The 6,000-nt window shown below is 53.6% G+C and overlaps 1 protein-coding gene across 1 annotated transcript in view; it reads right to left on the reverse strand.

Annotated features, from left to right (window-relative positions):
- The window catches only part of ME2 (malic enzyme 2), a 48,129-nt gene extending 46,010 nt beyond the window's left edge, over window positions 1-2,119 (reverse strand). Inside the window, exon 1 of the mRNA XM_006264229.4 lies at window positions 2,011-2,119. The gene's annotated coding sequence lies outside the window, so the exon portion shown is untranslated. The remainder of the gene's footprint in view (window positions 1-2,010) is intronic.
- Between the last annotated feature and the right edge of the window lie 3,881 nt (window positions 2,120-6,000).

Consider the following 6,000-nt stretch of genomic DNA (forward strand, 5'->3'; position numbering starts at 1 on the left):
TGGAAACCACAAACACACAGAAGCAGATATGGTATCCAGGTTGTAGCCATATTGGTCTAGAGGCAAAAAGGAATCAGGACTCGTGGTAGAGGTGATATCTTTTATTAGACCAACTAGATTTTTGGAAACAAAAATTCTTTAATTGCAAGCTTTCAGGCACAAACACCCTTCTTCAGGCATAGGAGGAAAAGATTGTAAAATTTCTACCCAGGAAAAAAACCTAGTTGGTCTAATAAAAGTATCACCTCTACCATGAGTCCCGATTCCAGAAGTAGATAAGCAACGGTTGCGAAGAGTTTCTTGCACCATTACTGCTGAAACAGCAACTGTTATTAGTTGTAATCAGAACAACCAACAAGCTTTCACAAAACCATAACGTCCTATTACATGCACTGACACTTTTTTTTCTTCCTTCTGGTGTCTCATCATATTCTCAATTTATACGTGAAAAGCTCGTTCTGTCTGGTCCCACCCAGATAACACAGGTAAACGTATGATATTACTAATGGGTGTTACTGCCAGAGCGTGATGAGTTTATCAGGCCTGGGTCCTTTTCTTAACATACACATGAAGTTCAACGTACGTCTGTACTACAATTTAAAAAAAAAAGACTGCAGTAAGGTAGTGAATGTCTCATTACCAGTTTCAGACTCGGTTCGACTTTTATGCTTATTGCATATGCAATAAATCCCAGCTCTTCACTGTGTGTATTGAAGACCTGGGCCTCACAAACGCATGACAGCTCTTTGGCAATACGCACATGGCACATAAGATCAAACGGTCAGTAATTCCAGGGCAAGCATATTCTGCAGCAGAATTTTTTTATCATGGCTTCATCCATACATTTTACATTGCCAGGTTCTCTTGAGAAGGGTTAATGCTATTATTCAACTGCATCGGTTTTATTCAAAGAAAAGCACAACCGTTTGATGTACGAGCTTTTAATTGTACTGTATAACGAGACAAAGATGAAATCAGGTAAGAACAGAACAGCATCATTTCAAACGCTAACTACTGGTATTTCTTTTCCCAGGTGAAACCATGGAGAAGGGAAGCTCACGCTACACATGACAAGCCGAACGCGTCTCACTCATGCGCCGTGTCAACACCGCCACCGATTTTGAACTTGTGCTTTCACAACTTTACGGCTCTGCCATAAAAGTTGGCGCTACCGATTCAAAGTTGCTACAACCGTCGGGGCTTGAGAAGACGCATAAGTAGCCAACTCCCGAATTTTACCAGCCTGAGGTCTTTCCCCCCTGCCTAAGTTTATTTTTATCGGTGACGTTTTGCAAATGCTTATTCTGTAATTGGTGTTATTTGTTTCGGGGATGGGGGGGAGCAGAACAATGAACTCATACTCAACCCACGATACTAGGAAAATAATATGTAATGTATCTCGTTTCCTTTTTTTTTTTAAAAAGACTTAACTTAGGGACTCTCCATGGTCCCTACCTGTCTGAACAGCGCGCTCGGCATCACCGGGCAGCGACAGGTGCGGCAGAGCGCAGGCAGCTCCCGTTACCCAGGCTCCCGGTTGCATTTTGCGCGGCAGCGTTTGTGCAGGAAGGGGAAAGAACGAAACCCCACGAGCAGCGCGACCGGGGAGGGGAACCACTGCGGTGCCATGTCACACGAGAGGCACTTGGGTCCGCGGAGGCGTTTTGTGCGGCGGGGGAGACGGTCACGCCTGGGCGGGGAGGGTTTGCAGCAGCTGGAGACAAAGGCCCTGGAGGGTGCATCGCCCACCCGGGCGCGCCAGGCCTGCAGGGCAGCAGGGTGGGAGGGGGCAATGCTGCCCAGTGTCTGAGGATGGAGCGAGCAGGGGAAGGGGGTCGTTCAAGCTGGGTGGAGGCTACCAGCAGCTCAAGCTGGCAGGTGAATCCTCCCCTGGGCAGGGAATCGCACCGCACCGCCCAGCACGCCCGGCTGCAGAGGAGGAAACGAGCAAGGCAACAAAGGAGGAAGCCCCCGCAGGGCCTCGGCAGGCAGGCAGGGGGGGCCGCTCACCTTCACACAGCGCAGCAACAGCCTGGGACCTGCCCTCTGCTCCGCCGCACACCCGGCCCGTCCCGTCCCGCGCCCGGCCCCGAGTGCGCCCCGCCGGCTCTGACCTGGCAGGGACCCCGGGGGGCGGGACGCTGCTGCTGATTGACAACGCCGCTCTGCCACTGGGAGGAGGCGGGCTGCCGCCCTCGGCCAATGGCTGCTTTCCTTCCTCAAGAGTCGGCAAGGCAGCTAGGAGCCGCGTGTCAGGATGTTAATGAAGTGGGAGAGGGAGCCAATCGGCGTGCGAGGAGGAGGGAAGGGGCGGGGAAGGGGGCGGAGCTCTGCTCTTGGGCCTTGGAGACCAGCGTGGGGGAGGGGAGAGTGGGTCCTGGGGCTTGGGGGGAGGGCAGAGGTCAGGGTTTGCGGGGGGCACAGGGGAGAGGTCAGGGGGCAGGAGGGAGAGATGGGGGTGTAGGGGGGGGATCTTGTGCAGGCGGGGGGGGGGGGGCTCAGCCATCAGGACAGGGTGCCATGTGTGCTCAAAGAAGAATAAATACATTTAAGGCCCGACCCAGGCGCTGTCACTGGCGGCAGCAGCGAAATCTGTTCCCTCGCATGTGGCAGAGATGCGGCACCAGATGCAAAAGCCAGAAACGCGGCTCTGCTCCTGTCAGAAAAGTGCTGGGCAGAAAAGCCGTTGGGAGAAGGGGTTGTGTTGCACCGACGACGTTGAGCCGTCCGGCAGGAAAGCCAAGCGTCGTCCAGTCAGACTCCTAGACAGATGGGGCTGGAATGGCCCCCCGGAGGCCGCCTCGGCCAGCCCCCTGCCCGTTGCAGCAGCATCCCTATCCAAGCCGTCCCCTGCAAATCTAGCATCTGAACTCTTCCTAAAAGTACCGTCAACCCCAATGCAACGCAGGACATAACACACTAACCTGGCCCAGGTAAAGCGGGGGGATCGCAGCACCAATGCCCTGCTTCTCTAAAAGGTCATTAATACAGGCTCAAGCGGTCCCAGGCAAGAGGGCCATACCCCACCGCTACAGGGGAAAGGAGAAACCCCGACAGGACCACTCTGACCATGGGGTAATCTCCTTCCTCACCCCAAGCGCGGTGATCGGTCTGACCCTGAGCAGAGGAGCGAGACCCTCGAGCCAGGAGCCTCCAGGTTTAAGTCCCAGCAGGGGCATTGGCACACCGCAGTCAGTTATGTAATTGTTGGGGGAGGACAGATATGTGAAAAGTTGATTTAGGTTTTGCGACTTTTATAATAATAATAATAAAAAACTCAGTGGCAAAATAGGCTTTAAGAAGTTAAATGAGAGGCTGACAAAGCCAGCCAAGGAGCAGTGATGAGTGCTTTGTCTGCTGGCCCATCCTCAGTCACACAACAACGCCTCTGAGCAACTCCTGGGTGACACTATCCCCTTAGGGATACCTGCTCCCATGGGCCCTGTTCCCAGCCCCTAGCATTGAGGGCAGGCAGTGGCCTGGGTGGGGCACATTGTGCCGCCTGGGGCCCCTAGGACGTGATACAGAGCCCCCTGCTCAAATCGGGCCTAGAGCCAGCCCAGGTCCTAAGCTGGGGGACCATGAGTGGGGTGGGAATGCAGGGATGGCAAGTGCCTCGCAAGGCACCCTTGATTGCCACCACAAGGGCTTACCCAGTCCAGTTGCATTTGCTGCCTGAGTCCAACCAAGTCTTGAATCCCTGACTTCATTGGCCAAACTCCCCAGTTCCTCTGCTGCCCCTTTGCTCTCACCTGCACTTGCTTCAATCAAGAGTAAATCAGATGTGGGGAATGGAGTGACAAGAGGATAACACTGCTCTCAAGGGAGCTTAGTGTGTGTGTGTGTGTCTGACTTTGGTTTCTACGCTGTGTCCTTCACCCTGGTCTCTCTTCCTATTCTGCCCACTCTAGGCTAGTGGCAAGTGAGCCAGCCCAGACCTCCGGCAGTGTGGGCATGCAAAACCTGCTGGAGGAGGTGGACAACAGACTGACAGACCATCTCTACCTGGGGAAGAAGTGCTGGGAATGGAGGGGAAGGCAGAGCAGACAGGGCTCATAGCCCATACTGAGCAGCCAAAAGGAGTTGATGCTTGTGATCTGGATGGCATAGGCCCCTTCTTGCTCCAGAGAAGGCAGGGAACAGGGAGTGAGGAGGTCTTGGGCACTCCTGCCATGTCAGATCTGGGCACCTGCTATTGTCTCTATTTTACCATGGGGCAGGAGAAAATGGGGCCGCTTGGAGATCCTGGACCGATCCCTGGTACTGATTCAGAGCCCAGAGCCAGCCCATCTCTGGGGTCCACAGTAGCACGCTTTGGCCTTGCACCACGTAAAGCAGGAATAACCCCTTAAGGGTCACAGGGCTGATTTCCTCCCTCTCTGTGTCAGTCAACAGTGGCCCCCTTGACCCTCTGTCACCACAGGGATGGACATGAAGACCTTTAGGGGCCAGCCAATTCAGGCCTGAAGGGCAATGTCCCTCAGGCTTGGCCCTGCATAGGAGAAAGGCAGCTCCTCCAAGAGGCTGTTCCCTGGCTCTGGGTATGTCAGGGCAGCTTGGAGGCTGGGGTGTGCTGAGGGCAATCTGGACGGAGGATGGGGCAGGAGGGATCTTGCCCTGAAGAAGGAGGTTCAGTCTTCAGGGTGTCCCACTCTCCAGAACTGCAGTCCTGAGCCTTTTGCCTCCCAGTCTAATCTCAGACTCACTGGAGCCACAGAAGAGAGAAACCACCAGAAAAGCAAGCTGCCAAAACTGCATCATACAGGGTGGAGGTTGTAGGACAAGGTGTTGCAGCACCCTGCCTAACCTACTTCCCATAGGAAGGCTGGAGCCACAGGTGTGACAGCCCAAGGACCAGCTGTAGTTGCACAAGGTGTTAAGGCATCTCCCCTATTAACCCTTGTCCTAACAAACCATGCTGCGCAAATGGGACTGAGCACTAAGGGAGACCTAGTGGCTGGCTACAAGCTCATCGGATCAACAGCAAATAGGCAGAGCCCTTTTCTCCCCAGCACCACCTGGGGTGACAAGGAACAATGGTCATAAGCTGATGGAGAATAGGTTTAGGTTGGAGATCAGAAGGCAATATTTTACAGTTAGGGTGGCCAAAATCTGGAACCAACTTCCCAGGGAAGTGGTCCTCGCCCCTACCTTGGGCAAATTCAAGAGGAGGTTGGATGATCACCTGTCTGGGGTCTTGTGAACCCAGCATTCATTCCTGCCTGTGGTAGGGGGTCAGGCTAGATGATCCCTCCTGACCCTAGCTACTATGAAACTATGAAACTATGACTGGGAGGACTCTGAGCAGGGCAGGGCAGCAGGATGGACTGTGATGGGCAGAGGGATGTCCCTTTCCCCTGGGTCCTGCCACAGGGCTCTCTCAGCCTGATGGAGCTCCAGGATGGGAAGGGGTCCCCCAAATTCATCATCACTGACCTCGAAGTATCAGGGGAGGGGGTGTAGAGGAGGATGCAGAACCTCTCCATCACAAAGAGCCTGAGGACATGTACATACTCACCCAGTTGCTGATCTCAGTCAGTGGAGTTACGCTGAATTTCACTGCAATACAATGGAGAGCAGAATCCGGCTCATACTTTCTCTCTGCATTGGAAGGTTTCTTTCTGGACTCAGGAATCTTAGACTCCTGCCTGATGGACCAACTTCAGACATTAGAAGTGACCTACCCCACGAGCTTGTGGGTTAGGGCACTCTACTTGAAAGGTGAATCACTTCAGGCTGAAGAGGACTCAGACTTCCTATGTGAGTGTTCAAACCACCAGGCTACCATATAAAAGGTGAGCACTGCCACATCACCTGCTCTTTTAGCTCCATTTGAAGTGAATGAGCTGTGCTCCAGTCTTTCAAAGAGCACTTGCCTTTTCTGGTATTCCCGGGTCTGGTCCCAGACAGATGGAGCCTGTCTACCTGAGCCCATTGGTGCCTAAGCTTTGGAGAGGAGTGGGATTTCAGACATATCCCTGTGCTTAGCTTTCCAGATTG

Source organism: Alligator mississippiensis, chromosome 3 (genome assembly GCF_030867095.1).
Source record: "Alligator mississippiensis isolate rAllMis1 chromosome 3, rAllMis1, whole genome shotgun sequence".
NCBI lineage: Eukaryota > Metazoa > Chordata > Crocodylia > Alligatoridae > Alligator > Alligator mississippiensis.